The 13571-nt window shown below is 41.2% G+C and overlaps 1 protein-coding gene across 1 annotated transcript in view; it reads left to right on the forward strand.

Moving 5' to 3' along the window:
- Positions 1–509: 509 nt before the first annotated feature.
- The window catches only part of si:ch211-137a8.4 (uncharacterized), a 31848-nt gene continuing 18786 nt past the window's right edge, over positions 510–13571 (forward strand). Inside the window, exon 1 of the mRNA XM_054600762.1 lies at positions 510–575. The gene's annotated coding sequence lies outside the window, so the exon portion shown is untranslated. The remainder of the gene's footprint in view (positions 576–13571) is intronic.

Genomic DNA, 13571 nt, shown 5'->3' on the forward strand with positions numbered 1-13571 from the left:
ATATATATCAGAAAAACTCGCGCGCATCACGTTCTGTTCTCAGCGGCTGTAGCGCGCAAATGAACCCGCGAGGAGATAATTTTCTCTAAACCCTCTTAACTGGGGGATGAAATTTAGGGCGGGGGGGGGGGGTGGTCTTCATAGTTGCTAGGGGCAACCATAGGGGAGGGAGCGAGGTTGAAGGCGTCCTGTGCGTCCGTGCGTGTGAACACATATAGTGTGTGCGTATTTGTGTATGGGGGGGGGGGGGGGGCTGCCAACGTCCCGCTACGAGACCCCTCGCGCCAATTCCATCCCTCACAATTGGCCGAAAGAGAAAGAGAGAGAGAGAGAGAGAGAGAGACTGAGAAAGACAAGGAGGGGGAGAGAGAGACGCGCGAGGGAGCGAGAGACAGCCAGTGAGAGAGAGACCTAGGCACAGACAGGGAGAGAGAGAGAGAGAGAGAGAGAGAGAGAGAGAGAGAGAGGATGGCTGGTAGGATTTAGCCCCGGCAGCGTCTTTTCCCGTCCAACACATCAAGCTTATTACCTTTCTCTCCACGCGCTTGGAAACGGATTTACGCGCACAAAAGGAGGTTTGTTTGGTTCATTTATTTATCTCTTCTCTGCTCTCATCCTCTCCGAGTTGTTTGCATTCCTCCCTTTTGTGATTGATTTGTTATTCTCATCTCCTTGAATTAACCGTTTTTTTTTTATTATTCGCCCTGTCGGTCGCGGTTCTGAGGCTACAGGTCGCGGGAATACGTTTAATGGCGATTAGCTGGCGGGTAATTAGCCGTTAACTGACACATTAACTCGGTGTTAGTAGTAGCGGGAGAGGTGAGCTTTAACTGGCTGAAGGTGCGAGAGGGGCAGGTCTTTGTCGGGTCCGGAGGCTCTCCGGTGTGCGCGAGGAGACGGGAGTAGCGGCGGCGGAGGGGGACAATGAGAGGGGCTGCTGTTTGGCGACGCTGCGCGCGGTGGTTTTCCCCCCCCCCCCAAAAAAAAAAAAATATATAAAAAAAACATTGATCCGGTTGTTTCTGTAGGCAACGGGGGGGGGGGGTTAAGTAAAAAATATGTCAATGAAATGTTTTAGTCAATCACATGGCCTGGCTCCGGTCTGAGTGTCCGGTCGGAGCGGTCGGAGTGTGTGTGTGTGTGTGTGTGTGTGTGTGTGTGTGTGTGTGTGTGTGTGTGTTTTTTGTGTGTGTTTGTGTGTGTATGTGTGTTTGTGTGTATGTGTGTTTGTGTGCGCCGTTCCTTCCTCTTGTGGAGCAACAAAGACAAATCAAATATCTATTATTATATGTTGATATGATTAGGTGGCACAGGGCTTCGTGGTATTTATAATATCTCATTTATGTAATCTGACAATATTCCAGCAGTGGTTTAGCTGCTGTGAGATATTTCTGTGGGTATTGCGGTGCTGAAAAAGAGTCATTTGTTGCTCTCCGGGGCAGACACATACAGTCAACTGTTAAATATACCGCCGGTGCATCTGACATGTGAGTCTGTCATCTGTCCATATGTGTGTGTGCGTGTGTGTGTGTGTGTGTGTGTGCGTGTATGTGTGTCTAGAGAAAAACTCCCAACTCCATAGGTGCACGAAGTTGTTTCTGCGCCTTTTATTATTTTAGCATCAACCGGGCAATATATTGATAAATAATTAAATAAAGTTAATAATAATAATAATAATAATAATAATAAATGCACGCGCAAAAAGATGAGAATGAGAAATGGGCCGGTGGTGGTGGGGGTGGGGGGGGGTCTCTCAGCCATCTTCGACGAAGCGCGTGTATGAGCGCACGCACATGGCGACAGACTGAAATCACATCATAATCACTGCCGTCCATGTGTGAGACTGCAAACGAGGTCAGAGCGGACAAAAGCAGGGGAACGTGATTATCTGACAATCAAACTAGCAATTCAAATTATCATGATTATTATTGACTGCTTTTTTTTATTTTTTATTAGGAGGTTTGAAGGGAGGAGTATGCCAGCCTCTTTTCTCCCCTCTTTCTCCCCCCACAATAGACAAGGGAGCTGCTTGTTGGGAATTTGGCGCTTCACTTGTTTTGCTCAATGAGGAATTCAGTGTGAGCCTCTTTCTCTGTCTCTCTCTCCCTCTCTCTCTCTCTCTCTGTTGTTGTTGTTGATGTCGGATCCCTCCGTGAACCCCTTCACTCACTGCTCTTTTATCACCATCGATTATTAGTTTCCCTCTCGATTGGCTGATTCATTGATCATCTAAAGGCTGCCCATGTACAGTTTGGAGCCTTTAGCTCGGTCTATATTGTTCTCTGTGTAAATCCGATGGTAAAAAAACCCCCTTTAAATCGGCTCATTAACCCCAATGCAAGTCACTGTTATTTATATATATATATGTTATATAATATTGCTACAGTGTAGTGAAGTGTGTGTACATCAGGTCCAGTCAATTGTTTCAGTTTATTATTTGTATTCCTTTTTTTTTTTAATTATTATTATTGCTACAAATCTTTTAAATATTCTATATAATAAAACGGAGTTATTTAATCTGTACCTTTTTTGTTTGAGGAATGAAAACATGTCGCCATATTAGAAGCTTTTTGCCCCCCAAAATGGAGGGGGAGGAGGCTCAGAGGAGCTCATCAGCAATGCAAATGAGTTTTTTCTTTCCTCTAACGGGGGCTCGGGCACCTGCTGTCTCGAGCATGCGCGCGCGGCAGGATGGCTGACTGGCTTCCTCCTCCTCCTCCTCCTCCTCCCCCTCAGCCTCGGGAACGCGCCGCCATCCCTCTTTCTCATTAGAATTATGCTCCTTGTCCACGGCGCGCACACGCTATTGGAGCTTTGACGAATTAAAAAAAAAAAAAAAAAAAAAAATAGAAGAAGAAGAGCTCGAGCGCTCCTCTCTCCTCCTTCAAATTCGTCTGTGCATGTCTCGCGCTCTCAAGCAGCGGCCGCCTTGAGCGTAACAAAGGGAGGAGAGGGCGAGAAATGAAAGAGGGTTTTTTTTTAAAAGGGAAAAATAAAATAAATGGGAGGAGGGGATTTAAAAGTAAGGAAGTAAAGAGATGCAGGATAAAAATGTAGGATGGGAGGAGGGAGAAGGATGTTTTTCTGCATTAATAATCCACTCCATTGTTTTGTTTTAAGTGTAACTGTAAGCATATGTAATTTAAGTTTAGTAATCTAGTATGTTTCAAAAATGATAATTTAACTCATGAAGACAGATCTTAAAATATACTTAACATAATAGTAATCTGAAAAGTAGACAAATTATAGCTTTAAAACAAATTTAGCGCATTCAAAAGTTCGCACTCGGAATAGAAGTAACATAAAATCTCACATTACGTCTGACCCTGGAAAAGTGAAGGACATCTGTTTGGATTTGTAGTTTTATAGCAGTTGGTCCATTAGACGTCCGACGGGAAGTCTGTCTTCTCTGCAGTCTTGTTGACCCCAAACATCAGTAACATCACTTGGCTGCAGGATACTTGGTCTGTGAATGACTCTTTGACACACAATTGGAATATTTGTTCATGTGTAGCTCATATGACAAATAATACACTTGTCATGTAAAGTTAAGTAACTCATTCCTGTGTGCTGTCACCATCATCAAACAAGCAGCGTGCAGAGTTTGTGACAAAGTGAAGGCTTCAATACACATATGTATTTAACAAGGTCAGAAGAAAGTACGTCCCATATTGTTTGAACAGCCAAGTGCACATAAAATACAAAGGAAACAAATTAAGGGAAAAAGAGAAGAAGAAGAAGAAGAATAAGAAGAGTGGGATGTTAGAACAATGAAGGGCAGATGAGAGGAATGAGGAGGAGTAGAGGATGGATGACGGATTTAAAGGGAAAAGAAAGGACAGGAAATGTACAAAGGAAAGGTGGAACAAAGAATGAAAATGGGAGAATGGCAGGACAAACGGCAAGAGTTAGAAAATACTTTTAAGGAGAATAAAATAGAGGGGTTAAGAGGAGGAAATGAGACAGAATGAAAGAAAATGGTGAGGAAGACAGCAGTGAAGTTGACAAGAAAGGAAAGCAGTAAGGGGACAAAATGGAGGCTGGGAGAAAGGTGGACATGTGAAAGTAGAAAAGAGGAGACAATGAAGTAAACTAAGAAAACTGATAAGAGGAGGAGGAGAACAGAGAGAAGTTGAAGAGGGAGAAAGGAGATATTTGAAAGCAGAAGAAACATGGGGAGCAGAGTAAAATAAGTATTCTAGAAAATAAAGAGGACAGAGGGCAACTTCAGGATGAGAGAGTTAAGACAGGAGGTTGAGAGGACAGGAAATATAAAGAGTAGGAAAGAGAAAACACATTAAAAGAGGTGAATGAGGACGCATTTAAAAGGCAGATGAAAGAAGATGAATGAAAAGAGTAGGGCGGATGACAGCAGGAAAAGACGAGAAACTGGAGGGACGAGACGGGTCAGACATTAGAGTTCTGTGGGAATGAACCAAACATGGAGTTGATAAGGCAGGTGATGGTGAGGAGGAGGAGGTAGGAGGGCCATTCAGCGTCAGCCACATGCACGCCAGCTAACCGCGAAAAATCCTGTCGAGCAGATGGAGGAAAATGGTTGTTTAGAAGTCGAACATGGCGTCCGCTGCGGCTCAGCAAGGAGGAAATTGCTCAGTAATGTACAGCACATTTCCCTCTTATCCCATGACATTCACATCATGAGGGCTTTTAAATTCAACCCAAAACCAGCGTGTAGAAGCAATTCACTTCATCCCCATGAAGGTTAATCATAATGTAAAGTTCCCCTTCGTATGGCCACCTTTCTCCTTTACCCATACTTGTGATCTATGAAGTCTCTGGCTGAGCCTAAACAATGGTCACACTCATTAAAGGTTAATGGTTCATTTCATAAAGGCGTTACGGCAGTTTGTGGCGTTACCTCAGGCGACCTTTTTTGCATTCATAAAAAAACTGCAGGAGACGCTGCATACTGTTGTCTCTGAATGTTCAGCCATTGACTTGCGTGATCATTTTGCAAAGCATCAGTATTCAGACTGATTTCTTACCTTTTTCAATATGCCAAAATCAGCTTGAGTTATGTAATCCGTCGCCAAGTACCGTATGCCACTGTAGGCAGACACATTGTGAAAGTCTGCAATCCATCACCACATTACAGTGTCATAATTCCACCACGACGGTGTTCACTGTGATGGATTATGTAGCTCCAGACGTTTTGGAGTCTCTGCAGGTTGTTTGTTGCAGTGTGAAGGGACCGAAGGACCCAGTTGGCTGTGGTCTGATGTGGTTTAGGACTGGGCTTGGGGACTGAAGGGTTGCAAGTTCAAGCTCCTGCATGGACCGACCAGTAGAGTGAGGACTGGTAGCTGAAGAGGTGGCCTGGGCACTGCCAGGGCTCCCTTGAGCAAGGCACTGGTAACCCAAACTGCACTGTATATTAGCTGCCCACTGTCGCTCATACTGAATGCAGCCCAGTTTACAATGTACACTCAATTTGCATTCAACTTAAAAATCTTTTACGAAAACTGTCGAAAAACAGTTGATTCCCTAAATGGATTATGGAAGCGCCTTTGCAAAATAAGTTCTGACCCTACAGACATTTAAAGTCACATGACTGATCAGCTGTTTCTGCTGTCAGAGTCTGCCCGGATGTATATTCATATTTTCTTCATCTCAACTTCACCAATAGCAGCTGACATGAAAGAACAACTAAAACTTGTCCAATTGAAAAAGACCTCTGACTATTTTTCTCTCATGGATGGTTAGATGACCAAGGCAACTTGTTTAGTTTCCGTTTAGCAAACTCTATTTTTTCTTCTACTCCGTTTACTTGTGGAATATAGCTATTCATTTAAAAAAAGTATTGCCATTCATCAAGTAAACACCTCCTGGTTCCGATTTGCCGCTTTTGCATGTTTGCGTGATTGTTAGCTTATATATGACAAAATAAGTGATTTGAAGAGTTCACCTCGTGCTCTGGGAAACTAAACTAAACAATTTTTTCGATGATATTAAGAGCCAAATGATGAATCGCGATATACGAGGTGTAATAATCAACAGATTATTTGATATTGAAAATGATAGTTTGGTGCTGCTTTACAGTTGATTTTTCTCTATTGAGATGATTGTTAGCCTCGTAAAAAACCATCAGCTGGACGTTTACAGTCAAATTGCTACACGTCTCCCAGCCAGAGAGCTGGAAAAGACAGCGGGATGACATGGTGCACAGTTTAGATGTTGCACAGAAGAGATTATTTGATCAGAAATAAAATATGGAGAAAAAAAAAAAACCTCTGCTGGAAGACTTAGGAGATAACATCAAATCGGTATTAAGCTACACAGACAGATAGCGTGGCCATGGATAAAATATTTAGCTGGCTTTCCAAATCAGTCTTTTCCTCCTAGCTCTGCATGTGTGTGCGTGTTTCCCCCCAAATCCAAACCGGCATGCCTGTTCGCTGTGAAAAACAGGGTCAGGCTGGAGAAAAAAGAGAAAGAGTGAGCGAGCACATGATGGGCAGATAAAGGCTTGTCTGTGTCTGAGGGAGAAGAGAGCGAGGAGGATGAGAGGAGGAGGAGGAGGAGGAGGACAGCGTGATGAAGGGGCCTCTCTGTTGAAGGAGGGAGTTGCGGCTCTATAGAAGGCTCCCATGGCGAACAGAAACAAGGCATTTAGTCTGTGAGTTGGCCTCTGCAACGCCATAATAGGCTCTTATAATGATGCCACTATGGACAGCGAGGCGGAAAAAGAAAACACAGAATGCGCCTTTAAACTGGGGGCTTGTTGTGAGGAATGCCTGTAGCGTGATGGTGGCAGATGAACCTTTGGGTGATTGGTGGGAACAAGAGAAAGCCTGATCCGGGTTAGAGTTTAGGGCCTGAACGGGAAAGCCAGAACATTGGAGCGTCTGAAGGGCCCCCTTCAAATCTAAAGTTCTACTTTAATCCTGACTTGGTGTTGTAATGTAATGTACTGTATGTGTTAAGCCTCTGTTATGTAGAGGTTTAAGAATGTATAAACTAATGGTTGTTTAGGAGTTAAGTTGAATAAAGGGAAGATGGTCTGAAATTTCAACCATGTCTTCCATAAATTACGATGACATACAGCTGATTTGAAACAGCAAATATGCTTTGAAGGAAATGTAATAATTCTTTTTTTCAACATAATAAGATAACACTTTTTAAATGATCTGCCAAAGGTTCCTTGACAACATTGTTTTCCTATGATAAACAGGTCACTCATTAAACCTAAACACCGTCTCTGCCTGCAAGTTATTGAAAATGTTGACTACCACTGGACTGATCAAAAATACTAATGCTTGTAGCGCCCATTCTAAAACTCTGCCATGGCATTTGATGTTCTGTACATGTTCTGTACATTCTGAACACAGAAAAGGTAGTTGCAGCATCTAGTGACTTACAAGGCTCGTAATTCCTCGCTGGTGTATCCTATATAGGCCACTTTCTAATGTTTTCTACTCAGAAAGTAAAATCTTTTAGGTTGAATTCACCATTTTTGGGGGCTAATGTTTACCTGTACAATTGTCTATCCAATCGTAGCGAAGAATGCAGACGTAAAGGTTGGTTGCACTATGGTTAAGATTCAAGAAAGATCATGGTTTTCAATAAATACTGAAAAAATGTTTTTTGTTGTTGTTTGTGTTTTGTTGCCTTATTATTGATCAATCAAAACTAGTTTGGCGTTTGAATATGGAGATAACAGCGCACGGTTTGTACCGCACCGTTGGTACTAGTCTTCCTGTTTCTGCTCGGTTTTCTGTCATTCAATGAATTCGATGTTAATTTGCTGTGAAGCACCTGTTATTTCCTCTCTTGCAGGTGCCGAACGTTTTAGCCTGTTAGCTGTAGTCTTTGTGTTCAGTGTAGTCTTTGCGAGGCGACCCAACAGTCAGCCTACTATGTGGCTAGTTCTTTGATGCAGATTTGTTGTGTCTGGGCCTCTATGGAGTATACTGGCAACTTAAACCTGACCACACGTAGGACTCAGGATGTGGACTCTGGTCTCTGGTGTTAATGTCCTGCCTGTCCCTACAACTTCTGTGAGGAACAAGAACACATCAATCCTGGCACCAATTGTATTTCTTTCAAAACACAACTGCGAAAACAGTTATATTTGGAGTATTTAAATGTTGGGCCAGAAACTAATTGTTGAAAGAAAGTATTTTTGGCTTTATGGAAAAAGATCTGTAATTTCAATGCAGGACCGATGGTTGGAAGGAATCTGTCTACAGTTTAATGGGTTTGATTGTTACATCAGGAAAGAAAGTGCACAGTTGGAATTTAAAGGAGTTTTGGAAAATGGGGGAGGTCCAGATAGCTTTGGGTCCATGATGCATTTCTGCTTCCAGTCGCCCGCAGTTCCAGCCATCCAGTTGATTTCAAACTGCAAATGCTGTATTCTTTTGTTTTGGAGACTTTCCTGCAGCTTTATTCAATCAGGACTGAGCTGGAACGAACAGTTACAATACAAATTGAATTGGAAAATATAAAGTTGGACATTCAGCAGAAAGATATGTTAGAGATCTCAATGGAATTCATTTTATTCTGCCTCCTGTGAAGAAAAGTGTTTCTAGTTATTAAACCAAATACATCAGCCAATCTTCCCCACGACTACAGTATCACTATTGCAGAACTAAAATAATAAATTACGGCATTAAATCCATCAATTGGTCTGTTTAAATTGCTCTAAACTGCTGTGTTTATCAGACCGTGGATGTGATTCTATTATGAATATTACATTATGGTCAGTTGTGTTTGTTATTTGGACAAATGATGAAAGATGAAAAGATGCCATCAGGGTTTATTATCATTGTTTTTATTTTCTTTACACAGCGAAGCCCAAATTTGGCTTAGAAGCTGCTGCTTCTGAAAATTCCCTTCAAAATTACTAATAATAAATCATATTTGCTCTTTATCAAAATGAACTAGTGCTTAAATGTTTACTAGGTTAAGCAATTAGTCAATAAACAGAGTATTAATCAAAACCAAAGTCCGAAGGCTCTCTGCATTTACACGAAAAAGAATAATGTTTGATATTCCAGGCAATGATGGGTTTGATCTCTCCAGCTACAGCACACATATTGATGAGAAAAGGTGTATATTACTCTATTAAACGGTCTCTTATGTTGGATGCTGCTTTAAAGTCCCTGTTAATCATGACCTGTATTCATTCTGAAGTTTCTCATAAAAAAAAACACCTGACATCTGAGAATCTTTCAATGTTCTGATTTGCACTAGAAGCCAAACAGAAAGTGAAAGGTAAAGAAAAATGTTTTATTTTTCTCTGTAGGGTTTTCTATAATGTTGTATAAATAACAATGAAAATACACTTCTATTCTCCATTATGACTGGTAGTTAAGAGTATTTTGACCATAATTTAGAGATTTAACATTTACAGACGATGTAATTAAATCGTTAAAAGACTACATACAATGTAGAGTCTTGTCGTTTTCATACATTTCTAGGAATGTACCACTGGTTTTGCTTTTGTTTGTGTACAAGCACATATACTACTACTGAATTCTGTTGTGCAGCCCTGTGTTGCATAATGACAGTAAATGATACTTAAAATATCAGTTAAAATTGAACTCATGACCCCAGAAATTCTAAAAATCGACATAGCGTCTGAGCTTCATGGATGCTAACGTGGTAAACATACCAGGTACATTTCTCTGAAGCCAGGAGGCGTGTTCATGTGTTTCAGGTTGGATGAAATTCAGCATGTCACAGGAGTCATGGGACTGTTTACTGATTGGCTGTGGGGTTTTCTCAGAATGAGAATCAGAAAAGGTTTACTGCCAAGTATGCTTGCACATACAATCGGCTGTTCGATTCTCCAGCTCCTCCAGTCCGCATTTATAAGTGTCCTTTGGCATTTGACCCTAAATTGCTGCCAAAGGCTGTGCCATTGGTGTTTGTATGTAAGGGGAATGTGAATCACATTAGCTCCTGATAGACAAGTGGCCCCCTGCATTGCAGCTTGCTCAGTGTGTGAATGAGTGAATGTTGACATGTAGTGGCTGATATAGTTTATCAGACTATATCAGCTCTTCCATGATTGTTTCGCTCACATTATTCTATAATGGAACTAAACAGAAATACAGAGTACATTTTTTTTTAAATCAAATACTCAGCAGTGGTTTTGCATGTAAAAATTGTTGTTTTAGTTAGATAAGCAGTTTACTTGCAACCAGGGTGACATCAAACCTGTTGACTAAAGCAGCAGAAAGCACACAGAATCTGGATTGTACCGGTTCAAACTGAAGCCAGGACGGGACTGATGGTTAGAACCTGAACATACTCATGTTTTCATGCTGAAGGTGTGTGGTCATGTGTTGCCCTGCTCTGAGCTGCTCTCTGAATATCCTCCTTCACATGTTAACCTGTGTGAGCGCTTTGTGTGCAGTCGCTTCTGATCCCTCCGACAGATTTAACAGGCTTAAATCAAGTGCCATGTAATTTGAAACTTTATTGCTCCCTGCAGGGAAATCCTCTTTTCACTTGACCCTTGACTCTCAGAGGTCAGAGGTCAGAGTGCAAGGTCAGCTACAGAGAAAAATAGTCTGCAGGTTCAAGGTTTTGCTCAAGGACACGTTGGCAGGTGTTTGTTACATCATCCTGAAGCCCTGCCAACATGTTAAAGACACAATCTGGGCTTTAAATACAACAAAAGGTCTGAGTTTCTGAAACTTTGTTTCCTGCATTCAGGTGACTTGTGAAGAAAGAAAATAGCAAAATAATACAATACACTGCAACAGATTTTTTAAAATCTTAAATCTTTTTTTTTTCATTTTTCTTAGTACTCTCTATTGCTCTCTCTGTCTTACACTCACTGAGGGTCCTGTCAGGCAAAACGCAACAACGGCACCACTATACTCTGAAACCCATTATTTTCAATGGCACCACTCCGGCTTTTTACTGCGTCGATCAAAGCCCAACTTGGGACCTGCGATATGCGCTGACTACAGCTCAACCGCGTTCAGCCCAGAAACTACATTTAGGTTTTTTTCTTCCTCTACTTAGCCAGACTAATCCATTTTTTTATATTTTTAACAAGGGTCCTGGCCAAAATGGCAGCATAGAAGTTTCACCACATAACAAAAAATAAACTGCAAAACAAAATTAAGTTTTTTGCAGTTGTATTGTTGCCCAGATAGAAACAGTAGGGCTTATACATCCCGTACAGTGCCAGAAACAGGTTATGATAAAGAAAAGGGGGAAAAAATGTCATTAATAAAGATAGGAAAATAAAAAACTGAAGAAAATAGTGAAGGTGGTAAGCCTTCATTTTTATATTTATTCGGTTTTGATATATTTATAAATGCAATATAACATAAGGCTCTGTGACGCTGCACATGGTGCTTTGAGCTTAATGCTGAAAAGTTGTGCCTTTTCCATCTATAGGTCAAAACTGTTTAATTAAATACAATATGTGTGATGTACCTGTAACTTAAAGGGCAGTACAACATAGGGATTTGGCTCTTAAACGCTCCATCAAAGTATTTATCAGACTGTTTCCCTTTTAGCCTACAATCCCTATTCATTACTTGACATTTTAGAATTTTTACATGTGTTCTTTTAAATCAAAACTAAAATTCTTAAACAATCCTCCCAGAGGTTCAATCTTTCTTTCACAAGCACTCTGCTGTGAACCAGCACACAGAAATCTTGCTCAACATTCTTTTTATTATGTGGGTGAACTGAGTAGAACATAAATGGCCCTAAGAGCGTTGCACATGAAAGCCTTTTCACCCCCCCCCCCCCCCCCCACACACACACACACACGCACACACATCTTCTGATGCAAAACCACGACAGAAGGGATAATTAGGGAATTGTATTTTGAAAATATAGGTCTTCATGGTAATGAGGGCATTCTGTCGAACAAAAAAAACTTTTCAGCTCAAAGTGCGCGAGAGCTGCAGAGAAGACGAATGGCTTCAAGGCAGATATTGAGAAAAAATGTTTATTACTGTGGATTAAAAACAGATAATACAAACACACAAACAGATCCACAAACCAATGATTCACAGTTTACTCTCATAGAAGACGACACAGAGGAAAAACAGCCAATGTTCACGTTCCAGAAGCTGGTGTCAGTTTTACATTTTGACTTAAAATGGGACTTAAGCCCCTGAACCAACAGAGAGACCGAAAAATAGGCCCGAGAGACTAGAGAGGGATAGATGAGTTATGTGTCGTCCTGTGGGCCCAATCCAGTTTAAATTGGCTGCTCTCCTAGCTCTGGATTAGACCTGGGCTTAATACCTTTACACTAAAAGGCCTGTCCCTTCCCTCCGAGGGCAATCTGCTGCAGGAACACACCAGGCTTTAATCCACAGCAACAACAACAACAACAACAGTTTAGCTGGCTGAAGCTCGGCGGAGCAGATCACACCATGACAGGCTTGTTCATCCACGCTCCATGTCAACATTTTATAGTCCATTTTGGATGCCTCAGATCTGATTAAATCAGCGTATGAAAAAGACGAGTAAGCAGACGAATGAAAGCAGCTTCCATTTCTGGCAGACATCTTTGTTTGGGCCAAAGAAGAAGGCAGCTTGTAAAATGATTTCCAGGTCTGTAACAGCAGCAGGAAGGAAGGATGGACGTGGGTGAGGATTTCCTGATAGATAGGGCTGCAACTCGTATTGAGAGCCCAAGGAAAGGTCCTCAAACATCTTGTTTTGTCCCACCAACAGCCCAAAACAAAACAATACTAGTTTTCAATAATATAAAAATAGAGAAAAGCAGCAAATGCTCATATTGGGACGTTGTAGCAATATCATCTTTTGCATTTGTTGCTGAATAAATGACTTAAATGATTAGTTCATAATTGTTGTCAATTAATATTATTTTAATCAACCGATCAATTAATAATCAATCATTTTATTGCTTATATGTCTGACTGAATGGTTAATTTAAAAAATACAAGCATCAGATGAATGATAGTTGCAGCCTTCAAATAGACTACCCAAGCGTCAGTATTTGATGAGTTGGTAATGAGAACAGGTTGTATATACTGTATACAGTCTATGTTTAGAACAGGCAGTTTGCACTCTGTGCCAAGGGTAAGTCTACAGGAAGTATCTATAATCAACCGCTTGGCTCAATCATTACCAAGGAAAAACATTGTACAATAAAAAAAATCCTTCATTGAGAACTCACTTCCTGGATCAATCCTAGAGGTTTAAGAGAGAAGTCAAAGCTTCCTATTGCATCATTGGGGTCCAACACATAAACAGTAAAATCTCTGAGAAAGGCTCACTAGCTGGCGTAAGATCATAGAACATGAGGATGACTGATTTTTTTCACGAAGGAGTCCGACCAATTAATGGGGGAGAATAACTATTCTGCAATTATTGAAGAGATCTTTAACATAAAAGGATCATAAACAAATGCTATCTTTCCGAGAACCTTCTATTGAGTGTCAGCCACCATCAGTTTGAGCGTACCCAAAAAGTTATTTTCAGGCCGAGCTGAACCAGAGAGCAACTGAACGGACATGATCCCATTATTTCTCTTGCCGTCTGCTGTAACCCTCCCTTTGCTCCCACAGGATCAGAGACCGGCTCCCAGGCCTCATTTTATG

The sequence above is a fragment of the Anoplopoma fimbria genome, chromosome 1 (assembly GCF_027596085.1).
Source record: "Anoplopoma fimbria isolate UVic2021 breed Golden Eagle Sablefish chromosome 1, Afim_UVic_2022, whole genome shotgun sequence".
Lineage (NCBI taxonomy): Eukaryota > Metazoa > Chordata > Actinopteri > Perciformes > Anoplopomatidae > Anoplopoma > Anoplopoma fimbria.